The sequence below is a fragment of the Myotis brandtii genome, unplaced genomic scaffold (genome assembly GCF_000412655.1).
Source record: "Myotis brandtii unplaced genomic scaffold, ASM41265v1 scaffold65, whole genome shotgun sequence".
NCBI classification, from domain to species: domain Eukaryota; kingdom Metazoa; phylum Chordata; class Mammalia; order Chiroptera; family Vespertilionidae; genus Myotis; species Myotis brandtii.
The window spans coordinates 652478-668163 of record NW_005370516.1 but is presented as its reverse complement, the minus strand read 5'-3'; the positions used below and the strand labels follow the sequence as shown (position 1 = coordinate 668163).

The window sequence follows — 15686 nt, the reverse complement described above, 5'->3', positions numbered from 1 at the left end:
TCCCTGTACACCCTGCCCCTCTTCCCTGCTTTCTTTTTTTCTCCATAGAACTTAGGACCACTGGGCATGCTATATATCTTACTTATTTCTTTGTTGACTGGCTGTCTCTATCTACCAAACTATAGACTCCGTGAGGACAGGGATTTTATCAGTCTGTTGAGTACTGTTTCCCTAGTGCTTTATATAGTGTTTGGCACAGAGAGAGCACTCAGTAAATGTATATTGAGTAGCTGAAGGAATGTTCTGCAATATGACAGTCTGGTTAGCCACCCAGCACTGCTTGGGCTGGGATAGGGTCGGCCTATCACTCTTTTGGAGATATTGTTTCTCCGGATTTATTTGTATTCTGATTGTTTGATTTTATAATCTTAACTTTTAATATCGTGTCCTTGAAATGCCATTAGTTCTCTCTATAGTTAAAGATGGCTAAACTCTGTCCTACTTTTTTCCCCCCAACTACAACATGGTAAAGTGGAATTCCCGGGCAAACAACCTATTAACCATCTTTCTTGGATTTCTTTTAGTTGTGTATATTTTTTTGGGGCAGCAGAAGTGGGGGAAAGGAATACTTTAATGGAAAATCTTGAGTTAGGATTCCCCATTCCTTACTTCAAACTCCAAGAAATTCTGAACTGAAATTTTAATAGAAACCAAATGAGGCTACATAGCATAAGATAAGGATAGGATAATATAGCGTAGTTGCACTGGCAACAGTTTAAATGCTCAGTTGCCACATCCAGCTAGTAGCTAGCATGTTGGACAGTCAGAACATTTTCATCATTGCAGAAAATCCTACTGGTTAGCATTGCCCTAGACAGTGGGGACTGTGAAGGTCATCTAGACAATGAGATATAATTATTTTATGTTTTGTCACCGAGTGGGGGAAATGTAAGTATTGTTTCTTGTAACTCTCTTGTACCTTTAGTCATTCAACAAATATTCATTGTGCATCTAATAATGTATGCCATCACTGTGCTACGCACTGGGATTTGGTAGTAGACAAGGTAGCCTCAGGCCCTTCTATATGAAGTTTATATTCTAACTAGAGGCCCAGTGCACAGATTCGTGCACCAATGGGGTCCCTCAGCCTGGCCTGTGCCCTCTCGCAATCCGGGACCCATCTGGGGATGTCAGACTGCCAGTTTCGGCCCCATGCCCACAGGCCAGGCTGGGGAAAAGCCTGAGCCCTGGCCGGGTGCCGCGCTGCTCCACTCATCCCAGCCCCACTGTGCCTGCCTCTGCCACTGCTCAGTAGCACTGCCATGGAGGTGGGAGAGGTTGCGCTGCCACAGCTGTGCTCACCAGCTGTGAGCTCAGCGTCTGGCACCCATCAGTCAGCTGAGCAGCACTCCTGCTGTGGGAGCACACTGACCACCAGGGGCAGCTCCTGCATTGAGCGTCTGCCCCTTGATGGTCAGTGCACTTCATAGCGACCAGTCAAATGGTTGATTGGTTGCTTAGGGTTTTATATATATAGATGGGAGAGATAGTCATTAAATAGACAATCATACCCATAACTATAATCTGCATGTTGCGGGGTTTATAGTAGCTGTTTATTTATTCTTATTTCTTTTTTAAAAATAACTCTTTAAAAATATTTCTAATGATTTCAGAGAGGAAGGGAGAGGGAGAGAGAGATAGAAACATCAGTGATGAGAGAGAATCTTTGATTGGCTATCTCCTGCACGCTCCCTACCGGGGATGGAGCCTGCAACCCTGGCATGTGCAGAATTGAACCTGGGACCCTTCAATCCATAGGCCAATGCTCTATCCACTGAGCCAAACCAGCTAGGGCTACAGTAGCTATTTAAATGACTATTGATGAACTACTGTGTATTGTCCCATGAGCTCCTTAGATCCTGACAAATTGGAAGCACAAATAGCTACCTAGTAATTTATAGTTCAGGTCTACAGACAACACCAAAAGTTACATTGCAGTCAATACATTTAGTAATTATTCAGGCTGTTTTCTGTATTTTTCTTATTTCTGACATAGAGCCAAGATTATATCAGTTGCCCTGTGGTTTAAAGCCACGGTTATTCTGGGAGTACACATTTGCCATTATTGAACAGTAGCTGATCCAAAAGAATTCCATCCAAGGTCTTGCCAGTGATGGAAAGAAATGATGTGTTCTGGCCATTGCCAAAAGTATATTTTTTCTTGTTGATGGCAGTCACTGTGTCTTTGAAGCTCTTCATATGTTGTGACATGTGCATATATGAATCTTCCCTAGGGAGCAGAGGTCTCGCTGTCTAACTCATTCAAACAGTACTTACTTCTGCATCATTTACAGTTATGTAGTTGCCTACCTAATAAATGTTTTTGCTGCTATTGCCAATTACATTCTATAAAAAGTTCTAGAAGATAAGCCATGAAGATTGGCACTTAACCATTGCTTTGTATTTTAATTTCATTTTCCCCTTTAACTCATCAAATCTTACTTATGCTGTTAAGCCCTAGCAACTTTAAATACAGAAGCAGATATGAAGTGTAATTTCCACTTCTGAGAAATTTTTTTCTTTTTAATTTTTGCAACTTCATTTCAACTTCTCTAAGGTGACATATCTGTGTGTTCTTTATTGTTGGACACTGACACTGTGGATGCACATGATAATCAGATAATCAGAGGGATTATTGTATTGGTTAATAATTAGCTGAGTAATAGAGATTCACACTAGAGGCACTTAAATAAATGGGAGGATTTAGTTTCTCTATGCAAAGAGGAGTTTGGGAATAATCAGATCAGGGCCAGTGTGGTAGCTCCACAGTGTCATCATAAACTGGGTTCTTTCTTTCTTCTTGGCCAAGCTTAGTACTAGATTTCATCCCCAAGGTCACCATGATAGTTGTTGCAACTCCAGTCATCACATCTGTATTTTTGGCTGGAAGGAGGTGGAGGGAGGAAAGGCAAAATGGCACATGTCAGTTAAAAGCCTCAAAAGGTATGTCTATTGCCCTAGCCAGTTTGGCTCAGTCAGTCTGTGGACTGAAGGGTCCCAGATTTGATTCCATTCAAGGGCACATGCCCAAGTTGCAGGTTCGATCCCCAGTGGGGGGCATGCAGGAGCCAGCCGATTAATGATTCTCTCTCATCATTGATGTTTCTATCTCTCTCTCCCTCTCCCTTCTTTTCTGAAATCAATAAAAATATTTTTTAAAAAAGTATGTCTATTTACTCTCACACAATCACTCCTTATTACAAGAGAATTAGGAAGTAATTTTTAGTTAGTTTAAGTTGGCACCCAAATAGTATTGAAATTCTATTAGTAAGGAAAAAGGATTATGGATAGTGTGTTGGAAACTTAAAGTCTTGCCCACTGCCTAGCAACTATTATTATTGGTGAACAGTGGGCAAGTGGAAAAACTGCTGTTTGAAGAGTGTGAAACTGCTGCTGAGCCAGCTTTCATGAATGTGACTTCAATGTGGCTATATGGAAAGCTAAGAAAATACACTTATTATTTTTATAATGGAAAAACTGGTTAATATAATGAAATATTTTTGGTAAATTTTGTTTGACTACAGCTAGTAATTTCTGTTGTTGTTGTTGTTAATCTGCACCTGAGGCTATTTTTTCCATTGATTTTTTTTTTTAGAGAGTGGAAGGGAGGAAGGGAGAGGGAGAGAAACATTGATTGGTTGCTTCCTGCACATGCCCCAAACACGGCTGGAATCTGGAATCCAGGTACATGTCCTTGACTGGGAATTGAACCCACAACCCCTTGGTGCACGGGCCAACCCTCTAACTACTTAGCAACTCCGGCCAGGGCTGAACATGGCTATTTAAATATGCCCGGTGACCTGAAGTATTTACTCAAGAAAGAAAAATCAAGCACATAGTAGGCACCCAATAAATCATTAAAATAAATCACACTGACCTATCTTTCTTTAGTAGAAGTCCTTCATGTGGTTTCCTTATTAATGCAGGATAATGTTATGTTAGCATAAGTGATTTTGTTTTTTATTTCAGAGAGGAAGGGAGAGGGAGAGAGAGATAAAAACATCAATGATGAGAGAGAATCACTGATTGGTTGCTTCCTGCACACCCTACACTGGAGATCGAGCACGTAAGCCGGACATGTGCCCTGACTGGGAATTTTACAGTAACCTCCTGATTCATGTTCATAGGTTGACACTCAACTACTGAGCCACTGGGCCGGGCCCAAAATATGTATCTTTAACCATGTAAATCCAAATTGAGAAATCCTTTCTAAGGAAATAATCAGAAAAAATGCCAAGATACATACACAATGTGTTTGTTTTTTTAATTAGCACTTTTATTTTTTCTTTTCCTTTTTTAAAATATATTTTTATTGATTTCAGAGAGGAAGGGAGAAGGTGTGAGAGAGAGAGAGAGAGAGAGAGATCAATGATGAGAGAGAATCATTGATTGGCTGCCTCCTGCACGCCCTCCACTGAGGATTGAGCCCTCAATCTGGGCATGTGCCCTTGACTGGAATCAAACCCAGGACTCTTCAGTCTGCAGGTCCATGCTCTACCCACTGAGCCAAACCGGTTCAGGCAGCACAATTCTTGTTGTTGTTGTTTGTTTGTTTTCTGAATTAGAAACTGTTAAATGACCATAAATACAGAATTGGCTAAACAAGTTATGGTACAGCCATACTATGTGGGCACTAAGAAAGATTATATATATATATATATATTTGTGTACAAGGAAAGATGTTTTTAATATATTATTTAATGAAAAAAAAGTTACAAAACCATTTTAGGATACCTTTTAAAAACACTAAGCATGTATGTTTATTTGTAGATATGTGTGTGGGTGTGTCTCAGAGATTACACACCAAAATATCAACAGTGTTATTGCTGTTTGATAGGATTATAGGTAGTTAAAATACACCTGTTATTATTCTTTGTGCATATCTATAGTCTGAATTTTCTGTATTAAATCGTGTTATGGAAAAATGATGAAATAAGAACAAACCAATTCACTCCTACTGCTTTAATTATATTGGGATTCCTATGGGGGATAGCCTTTAAAAATGACTTATAACTTACATAGTTTATTTAACCCCTGGCCATCCTGCTACTGATGCTCACTGATTCCACAGCTGCAGACTGAGACTACCTCCTGCTCCAGTGCAGATTTTGATTTATTTCCTTGATTTTCAACATTTTTGTTTTATCTGTGACTAGCAGTTTCCTTTTTGCCATGACCCGAGCACTCCCCACACCTGATGATTGGCCCGTGGTCAGTGTTGTTTGCACATGTTCCCCTTCAGAGAGTTGTTAGGGGTAGTTATGACTATTCAAGATACTTCTGACAAAGATTTAAATATTGGTGGTGGGAGGGAGATTAAGAACCTGCATCCCATGTACCAGCCTTGCCTTACTTAATCTCTTTAGGTAAATATTCAGATTATGCTTGGTCATGGGGTTATGGGGGGTTCCCTCTGGAGAAGTAGCAAGCCTAGGTATGAATACTTTCAAGATCAGGATGTTCGGCAGAGCTTGTGGCAATTCTCATTCAGAATTTGGCTTGCTTGCAAATGATTCCTTTACATTTCCTAAGGGACAGGCTTTGGCTGGGTCAATATAGTGTTTGTTTATTAAGCAAAAGTTTATGCCAGGCAACTTCAGATGGCATTTGGCTTTGTATTTACCTACACTGGGATTTTGTATGAGCCACTTATTCATCACAGTGATGAAAAATGAGACAATATTAGTGATGTGGTTTCATTTGCCCCCTTTTCATCATTGATTTTGCTGGTCAATCTTTCCCAAAACTCCCTCTTTCCTGGGACCATCAATTCAGAACTCTGAAGCTCTCTGTGATGGAGTTGGTCTCTGAGCTGGTGTCCATCCAACCAGGAATAGACTGCAGTATGCTCATTAAGAATGACACAGTTCTTGATTGTATGTCTGGTCCATGGCTTAGGTTGTCTTCACGCACACAAAATGGCTCTGCCATGAAGTTTTCTTTCTCCTCCTTTGCTTCTTGTACTTCTTTTCCTCATACAATTCCACTCTGTTTTCATGGATCTGTAGAATTCAATGAATCTTTTAAGCCCAAAGGCTAAAATCTGAACATCCCTCTCTCTTCCCTCCAGGTCCTTTTCCACGATGGCATTGAGGATGTTGCCATGTTTGTTTAATTCTACTTACTTATTATTGTGATGATAGGTTACAGCTATTTTATTTCAATTCTTAACTAAAATTGCTGGGTTACTTTTTTCATTATGCTATGCTGTTTAGGAATACTGCACTCCAGTTTTTCCACTGGATGTTTTAATTAAGTGATAGGAGTTAGGAGACTAGAATGTAGGAAAAGCCTTTAGAGAATTTTACAAAACAGTTCCAGAGTCGATCCTCTCAGAGTGTTCCTCTCAAGGCCCTTCTTCTCTCCGTGTGGTCAGCTACCACCCTTGGAGGGCTGCTTCTCACACTGGCACCAAAGAGGTCAGTTTTTCCATTCTCCCAGAAAAGATCAGGAATAAGGTTCATGAAAATGTAAGCTTGAAGTTTAGAGAACTCAAAACAACCCAAACCCTCAAACATTCAGTTTGGTTTGAATCTTGGACAAAGGTTTGCTATGCAGCTAGTGGAGTCATTCCAGTTGAAGGACTGTAGTAACTTCATTTCAGGGCTGGTGACGGGGAAATTATGAAACCATAACTTGGATCTCATTTGAACAAAACCAAGAAACAAAAACACTTACTGGGGAATCTGCATGGGAAAGGGGGCCTACCTAGCCCCAATTGCTGCTATTTTACTGTGGCAGCTCCTCTTACTGTAGGAATTATGAAACCATTCTTTCCAATTCCTTTGTAGAGAGCTGACTTTTGAAAGTGATTGAGTTGCCTGCATCCAATTTATAAGCCTCCTGATGTGCACAACAGGGAAAGATCTTTCATAGGTGATTAAATCCAACAGGGTTAAGGCCTGTCATAGTGATCTCCCTTGTGGTCAGCTTTCATTTCAAAAGTCATCCCAGGAGAACAACTGTAGCTCTTTACCTAGTTGACTTCTGAAACAAATTTTCCACTTCAAAGAGAGCCCAATAATTTAGACCCTATCCTTCTTGGATACCATTTATTTGTTCCTGGGATAAGAATTCAATTTAATGACTATTTCTTGAGTGGCTTCATTATATCTGGCACAGGAGAATATATTCCAGGCAAGGGTATGCTACACACACACACACACACACACACACACACACACACAACACAGTTCCTCAAAGATCTTATGGACCAGTCTACAAGCAACAACAAAATATCTTAGAACAAAAACAAACACAAAAGGGATTCATTCTGAAATAATTTAGAAAACGTTAGTTAATTTCTATACATGCCCAATAGAGTCTCTCACCCCATTTACAGCTGTTCACTTATCAAATACTGCAGAGCAACATAGGGTCAAGCCTCAGGCTCTGCAGATGTGGAGGCAGTCTGGAAGGGTAAAGAATCACAGGCCTGCTGAAGTTCTAAAGCAGATGGTCTCAAAGGATTTTCAAAAGACTTGGGGCCTCACAGCACTTGGAACTACTGAAAATTTAATAAAGTGTGCACTTGCTTATGTAGGTGGAGACTTTAGTTTTCTCCATAATGAAAGTGACTAAAATGACAAGGTTCCAGGTTATCAAATAGCGTAAATATTCCTCCAAAGTGTCCATATTCTTATCAAACTGGTTGGTTCTGTTAAATGGGGGTACATTTAGCTAATGTTTTAAGTTTGATTACAATCAAACATTCACCATTCTTTTACGTGATTGTTTCTGTTACTTCACGGAGTCGTGTTACTGCGAAATTTGAACAAATGCACATGAAATCTGATATGAGTCATAAGCAAATGAACTGTGGTTATTGATATTTATTGTAGCTTAATTTTTTTTGATTTTCTGTTAAATATTGTTCTAAATATGTCTTAATGACATCACTATCCAACTCCTTCCCTTCTTTATGCTTGTACTTTAGAACTTTAGTAAACAGGTGTGTGTGTTTTTTTAGAATATAAATCCAATTAACTTTCCAAAATTTGGAGATTTCCTACAACTATTTTTTTTGAACTAATTGATGCCCTAATGCTTGCAGTTAATAATAGAACTATAGGAATATCACATTCTTTAGTAACTTGGAATTTAAAACTTTGATTCTGAATATTTATTAAAGTTATTAATGGGCAACCCATAAATAACTGTGTAGAGTCCTGTACTTAAAGATTGAGCCAATGGTTGAAGGCCTGTTAAGCAGCAGGAATAATCAGTTCTGAACAAGTAAATAATCATTTCCAGATGGAGATGGTCAGAGGATTTGTGGGGGATGTGAGAGGTATGTTGGCCTCTGAAGAGTATACGAATTTGGAGAAGGGTGAGCAAGTTGTTTCAGATGTGAGGGATCAATGCATAAAAGACTGATGAATACATGATTGTACAGGGGACAGAGAGTTAATGTAGGAGAGTAGTGGAAACTAGAGCTTGAAAGGTAGGATGAAACCAGACTTTGGAAGACTAAGCCAAGGAGTCTGGGCTTTCTCCTGTAGTTACAAGGAGCTGTTCTAAGTTTTTGAGATGGGGAATGTAGAGGTGAAGTAATGGTTTAGGAAGATAATACTGATAGATGAAAAAGGGAGTGTTTGAAGGCAGAACAATTGATTAGAAAACTTTTTCACTTCCCTAGAAAAGATGAAAGTCTAGTGTACAATAGTGACTGCAGTAATGGAAAGAAAAAAAACAGGAAGAGAAAGAGGAATTAATGTAACTTTGAGATTATTAGATATGGGAAGTGAGGGGCATCTTAAGTTAACATCTTTTGGATAATGTATGGTTTTGGACATGGGTGTGAGGGGAAATGGTTGCACAGCATTATCATAAAGGCGAAATCTGGACACTCAGTTTGGGGTTGGAGGAAAATAGTTCTATTTTCATAGGTGAATTATCATATCATTTAAGAAACCATTGGAAATGCAATACTCAATTTTATAAGAGAAGGAAAGGGAGAGAGAAAGAGAGTGAGAGAAAAAGTCAGGACCAAAAATAAAGAGTTTTGGGTCATCTGTATGTAAGTAATCATTGAAGAGTTCAAGTTGGGGAAATCTATAAGATCACCAACAAGCTTAGGAATGTAAGACAAATATCTGAGATATGAGCTGTAAGGCACACTCACACTTAGGTGATAAAAGATGAAGAGAAGACAGTGAAGGAGACAGAAAAGGAAGCAGAGAAGAGAATCAAAATATGGGAGAATGACAGTAGTAAAAAAAGTAGAACATTATAAGAATGGTAGTGATTGGCAATATCTCATACTTCAGAGAAGCTATGGAGAACAGGAAATAGAAAAGCCATTGATTTTGACAACTAGCAGTCTTTGGAGCCAATTCCAAATAATTTTCATAAAGCAGGAAGAGCAGAATCAAATTATGTGTGTAATAAGGAAGAAGTGGTACTAATAGAGGCATCAGGTATATATTACCCCTGTAAATAATTTGACTTGGGAAGAAAGGAGAAAAAAGAACAGTAGCAAGATGAGTCCCAGGCCCTTCCCTTTTCTCCTCCATGTGTTCTCCCAAGGCAGATCAATCTCTCTCATGTAGAATTACCATTTATATGTCAGTGCCATTTAGAATTATATCTCAAATCTTTTTTTTTTATTAATTTTGCAATATTGGGGGACCAGGCGGGCAAGTCCCGAAGGACTTCCTCCGATGCTCAGGCCGCTCCAAGCTTTTATATCTTGGGTAGTAGCCCTAGGGTAAGGAGGTTTGTCTGGGGTAGCCCTAGGGTAAGGAGGTTTGAATGACACATGGATTAGCTCATTGGTAGACAATTTCCAGAAATAGGCAGAATATCTGATCAACAATAATCAACAAGGATCTACACAAGTATCTAAGGAATTAAGGGAACTAAGGTGGGGATGCTTCAGCTATTATTACCTAAATTAACTGGGTGGTTCCTAGATTAACTGGGTGGTGCAGTTCTGACCTTTGCTAGGACTTCAAAGGTTACTAGCTTTTGGGGGTCTCTGTCTAAACTCAGCTAGTGAAGACAATGAATGGACTCTGGCATCTCCCCCTTATTTTTTCTTTAAAAAATCAAGTATCTGTAAACTAGAAATATAAGAACAAGTCCCAATTTCAATGTCCAACAGTTCTGAGTCCAAGTTTCAATGTCCGACAGTTCATATATCTCAAATCTTGACCTTGCTTCCTAACTCCCTTATATTAATAACTCTATTTGGGTATGAAATAGGCACTTCAACTTTGACATCTAAAACTAAACTCATGATCTACCTCACTTCCACCACTACAAAAACAAAACAGAATACAAATAAATGTGAGTAAACAATAGCTACATTTTCCAGTATTCTCAATTTCAGTACATGACCTGGCACACTACTCAGTTGCTCAGGCTAGAAAACTTGGGGCCATTTTTGATACTTCTCTTTGTTCCTCTCATCCATCACCAACTCCTGTGGACATCCTTCTCTCTATAGCTATTGTCCACCCTAGTTGAAGCCACTGTCTCCTCTGATGTCACTACCTGGACTACCTCAATTACTTTCCAAGTGGTCCCTTTGCATCTGCTCTTGCTCACCATAGCAACCAGGATGATCCTTTAAATCTGCAAATTAGATTACTGTCACCCTCCAGTTGAACACCTTCCAATGGCCTTCTGTTTCCTTTAAGCCAAACATTTTTGTTATAATAGAGCAATATACTCTGAATGGAGGAATTGGGGAAAGCTTTGCTAAGACATGGGCCTATGAACTGGCCAGAAGAGTTTGCAGGTAAAGAATGGTGTTAAGGTGGAGTAAGGGGTGAAGGTGGAAGAGGGTCATTTTGGTTTGGGGAATATGTGCCAAGGTAGGAAGTCAGTGTTCAGAAAAGGGTGACAACATTCAGAGTGGGTATTCTTAGATGTCAGAGGGTAAAGGGTATAGTCAATGAAGCCAGATTGAGAATGCCCTTTTGTGTTTGGATTTTATGGAGGTTTTAAAGCAAGGTGTGATGTAAAGAGCCAAGCTTTTTGTTGGATGAATTTATGGCAGAAAGTGGACTGGAAAACTTGAGTGTCTGAGTGCAGGGATAGCAGTTTAGAGCCAGTTGCAGTGACCCAAGAAAGGTGACAGAGGCCTGCACAAAGTTCCTTGTGTTGGAGAGAAGAGGGATTCAAGACGTATTTTAGGGTAGAATCAGCACAAATGTCACACCATTTCAAGATATGTCTCCTAGAACACAGTCATTGTGAGTAGGGTTATGTGCAGAGCCCACCATTTGCAGATCCTGGATTGACATGTTATTCCCTAATATCAAACTCTGCAGAATGCACTATTTTTGCCATATGTAAAATATCTTGGAGATAAACAATCAGTTTGTGTCCTGGTCAAGTATAAATTTAAAAACTCAGCCCAATAACAAAATTTTAAAGAATTTAGATGCCTGGGTTCTCCATGTTTCTGATTCTGATATGTTTTCTGAACTTGGTCAAGTTATATGGCTAGTCTGAAGCTTGAATTCCTCATTTGTAAAATGAGGGTGTTGAACTAGAATGCTTAGATGATTTTTAAGGTCCCTTCCAGTGACTGATCATGTTAGCTTCCACGGCATTTCTCTAATTTAGATGATTGACTTGAGTCTTACCAGCAGGGAGCAGACTGCTCCACAGTTTCTTGAGGACATAGCTATCTTTTTGGAAGACTAAGGATGTAGAGGGTGTTCCGAGTAGCATTTCTAGGCCCACCTTATCTTGGAAAATGGATATTTACAATCCTTTTGGAGGACGTTTCCAACCTTCTATAGTTGGTATCAAGGAAAAAAGTCTTTGAGTTCATGAAAGCTGTTCGGGATGAATTAATTACAGTTTCAAATGGCACATTCTCCTCTCTGCCCAAGGCTTCTCTACCAGGAGGAGCTTAAAAGCAAATTCATCATCAAATGTTTGTAGACCTTTGATTTCAAGAGCTTTGTAGACTAATGAGATTTTTTTTGTGTGTGGGTTTGTGTGTGTATTTTTTTTTGAAGTACAATAAACTTGTGGAAGGTTGGAGACTTATAATGTGATTTAAGAAATTTTATGTTTCTACAAGGTATGAAGCATTGTGGAGAAGAAGAATGGTTCAAGGAATGTACCAAAATGAATAAGGTACAATTTCTATCTTCAAGGAAGTATATGGCTCAATAGTAGAGCCTGGAATGTGAACAAATAATCCATCTGAGCCCATGAAAAGAGTAGTATAGCAGAGGCAGTATAGGATGAGTAAAATTCTGGCCTCAGATTACATCTATAATAATAAAAACATAATATGCTAATTAGGCTAGACAGCCGAATGACCTTCTGGACGTCCTTCCAGATGACCTTCCAGACAAAGCCGGGGCTGCGAGGGCTGAGGCAAGCCACTGCGGCTGCGAGGGCTGAGCCCCTTGCATGAATTTCATGCATTGGGCCTTTAGTAATGTAATAACTGTCTTCTGGTATATGCTATTCCTAACTTCTGCCTGAACAGGTGGATATTAGTGTCACTTGAGTCTTGGATCTGAAGTAATTAATTGACTTGTCTTTGGCAAATATATCTCATTCATGTCACTAATCAAATTTAGATCAAAGCATATTTGTTCATGCAAGAGATGCTAAAAGGACCGGCTCCCTACAAAATGGTTTATTGGTTATAAATAGACACCGTCTGGATTTCTGGCAAAATTGAGATGAAAACTTTTATGAAGTTATGCGATTGTGGCAACATATTGTCAACTGTTACGCTAGTAGTCAAGTCATTAGAAAGTCGCATCAACATTGTCAGTCTATCACTTAGCAGACAGGCATGCTGGCATAAACAAGTCATCAAGCTGTAGACTAAACTGAAGACCTATGAAAGAATGAATCTTTACAGCACATTCTATGGGTATTATTACACTTGTTATGTATATCATATCTGACTTTGGGTGATTGTCATTTCCTGTGTTGAATTTAACCTAAGGTGGCAAGATTGGATTTCTAAATATAGGGCAATTACGTCATTCAAAGTGCTTGCTAACGTATTCTTGTTCTATAATGTCACTCATTTGGAAAATAAGTGTTTTCTGGTGGTGAAAAGGTGTTCTTTCCTGTTTTGTCTTTGTACATTTTTTTTCAACTTAACACATCAAATGATAGAAATTAGAATACTGAGGATAAACAGTCCTAGGTACTTTGAATAAACTTTCAGGTTTAAAGAGTGTAAAAAAGCTAAAAAGCCAGGAAGGTTATTTTTTTGGTGGGCGTGGTATGAATTTATCAACTTCAGCTGATTATGAACACCTTTAAAACATTTAATTATCTCATATAGAGATAAACCTGTCTAAACTGTAATAAAAGTTATCCCCAATTTGTGTCACCAGTTTTTGAGTAGGAGCAATGCTGCAAAGAACTTTCAAGATGTGTAGCTTGAACCAGAGCCTCGAAAAGTCTGAACCACCCATGAGGTATGTTTCCATTGGCTCTAAGCCCCTGAACCTGGCCTGGCCCCAGCGACTCTTTGTAGGCTAAGGCATTGTGTTTAAAGAACCAATGTTAAAATGAAGTAAATTAAATGGCAGGAGTACACATTAATATATTAGCTAACATTCAAGTGCTTAATTTGTGCCTGGCATTATGCTAAGCATGCTATATTGGTTATCTTAGCTAATACTGAGAATAACCTTATTAGGTTGATACTATTGTATTTAATTGCTTTTAAGATACACCTTTTTCTCCCACATTTTTTAAAAATATATTTTTATTGATTTCAGAGAGGAAGGGAGAGGGAGAGAGAGAGAAACATCAATGATGAGAGAGAATCATTGATTGGCTCCCTCCTGTACAACTCCACTGAGGACCGAGCCCACAACCTGGTCATGCACCCCTGACTGGAATCGAACCTGGGACCCTTCAGTCTGCAGTCCAATGCTCCATCCACTGAGCCAAACCAGCCAGAGCTCTCCTACATTTTAACACTCTGAAATTGGGATATACTTTACAATCAAAAGTGTCTTACAAGCATAATTTAGAACATTCTTTTATTTCTTGGGGGCTTGTGAAATCATGTTGAAATTGTAAAAGGCATCACAGGTTAGATGAAATACAAGATTAGACACCATCCCTTTATCCAGTCCTACCTAAAAGGAAACTGAGACATGAAGTTAAGAAAGCTGTGCAAGATCACAGAACCGGTAAGTATTTGAGCCAGGATTTCAATTGTCTAACACGATCCAGGACCCATACAACCAGCACTCCGTGCTGCCTGCCGGTAATCTCACAGATTTGCTGTGTCTGAATAGCCACCCTCAGGAGTGGCACGCCTTGGAAAGTGCGGCTGGGAAGAAAGGGAATTTGCAAGGACCGCAGTGGACAGTTGAGTGAAGGGGCCCACCAGAAGACCCTTGGCAGCCGGATAATCGTGAGCAAAATGAACTCTGAAAAGAGAAAAGCTATAGAAATATTGGGAAGCCCTGAAGGTGAAGGCCACCCACTTTACTGTTCTGTCCAGAGCTAGACCTGCACGTGCAAAACTTCTAATTGGGATGAAGAAAGAAAATCCTTATGTAGTAGAGTTATTATCTATATCTCTCCTATCTACCTATCATATATCTGTCTATCTAGTATCTATCTATCTATCTATCTATCTATCTATCTATCTATCTATCTATCATCTATCTATCCATCCATCCATCCATCCATCCGTAGATCTAGGTCTAGACATGTTGAAAGAGATTTGTATCATGCTTTTTAAAAAGGGAACATTACATTATTAACAATTTTTATCCTACATTTAGATTTTAAAACTTTGTGTGCCATGCTTTATTTTTTCATTTGCTTATTTTATTTTTTACAGTGCCTAGCACAGTCTCATGTAAATGGAAGATTAACCATGTATTGAATAAATGCATAATAACTTTCTCTCTTTACCACAAATCCTACACAGAATCTTGGAAGCAAATTTAGGTTTAGAAGAAGGAAGCTTTAAGTGTGTGTGGGGAGGACCTCTTAAAGAGTTTTATCGGCTGCAGAAATAACAAAGAGCATTGAAACTTCTACTCCTGCTTGTCAAGAAATGAGGTGGGCAAATTAAAGTCAGTCAGGATCTGACACCACTGCACTGACTCCAACCGCACGGATGAGCCAAGGAAAAGAGAAGCCAGTGGAAACTCTGTCATTGCGCCCTGTCAGCCCCAGTGACCATTCACACAAGCACGACAACAACCAACACGCATGCACACACACATATATAAATTTTTGTATTTTTTTTTCGCCTGTGTGTCTAGTCAGCTCAAATGGGTCGACTCATGTTTTGGCTCAGATAGCCAAACCAGACTCTTTGGCTCAGCTCTACCTGCGAACTTTCTGGCCTGCTCGGGTATAGTGAAGTGGTTTGAGTTTCTCAGAACAAATAATTAGGCTCCAGGAGAAGGCCAGGGTTATACAAAACCTATTCGTTTCTGCCTCTGTGGGTTCCGTGACCCCGTGAAAAGGAAAACAAAGTTAGATAAGGACAGTGCTTAGCTCCGTGGGCTCCATGAGACTCTTCCTTTCAGTGGTGTCACAGCTTTTATTTAATGATTGTTCTATATTTGATGAGTTTAGGGATTAATATTTTTTAAATCAACCACAGATGATATCTTGGAATCAGAATTAGTGTTGGTGTTGGTGTGGACCAGAAGGTTGACCTTGTCTTTTTTATTTATTCTCACCCTTTGGGCTTCCAAGTTAATAAAGAT

At 39.3% G+C, this 15686-nt stretch overlaps 1 protein-coding gene across 3 annotated transcripts in view; it reads left to right on the top strand.

Moving 5' to 3' along the window:
* The window catches only part of PARPBP (PARP1 binding protein), a 74396-nt gene that overhangs the window by 55833 nt on the left and 2877 nt on the right, over window positions 1–15686 (top strand). The window contains exons 17-18 of one of the 3 annotated variants that reach the window (XR_001359528.1): window positions 13332–13415; window positions 14185–14315. The exons of 1 other annotated variant lie outside the window; for it this stretch is intronic. The gene's annotated coding sequence lies outside the window, so the exon portion shown is untranslated. Of the gene's footprint in view, window positions 1–13331; window positions 13416–14184; window positions 14316–15686 lie in introns of those variants that run through there. One more of the 3 variants, XR_001359529.1, reaches the window with a different exon arrangement.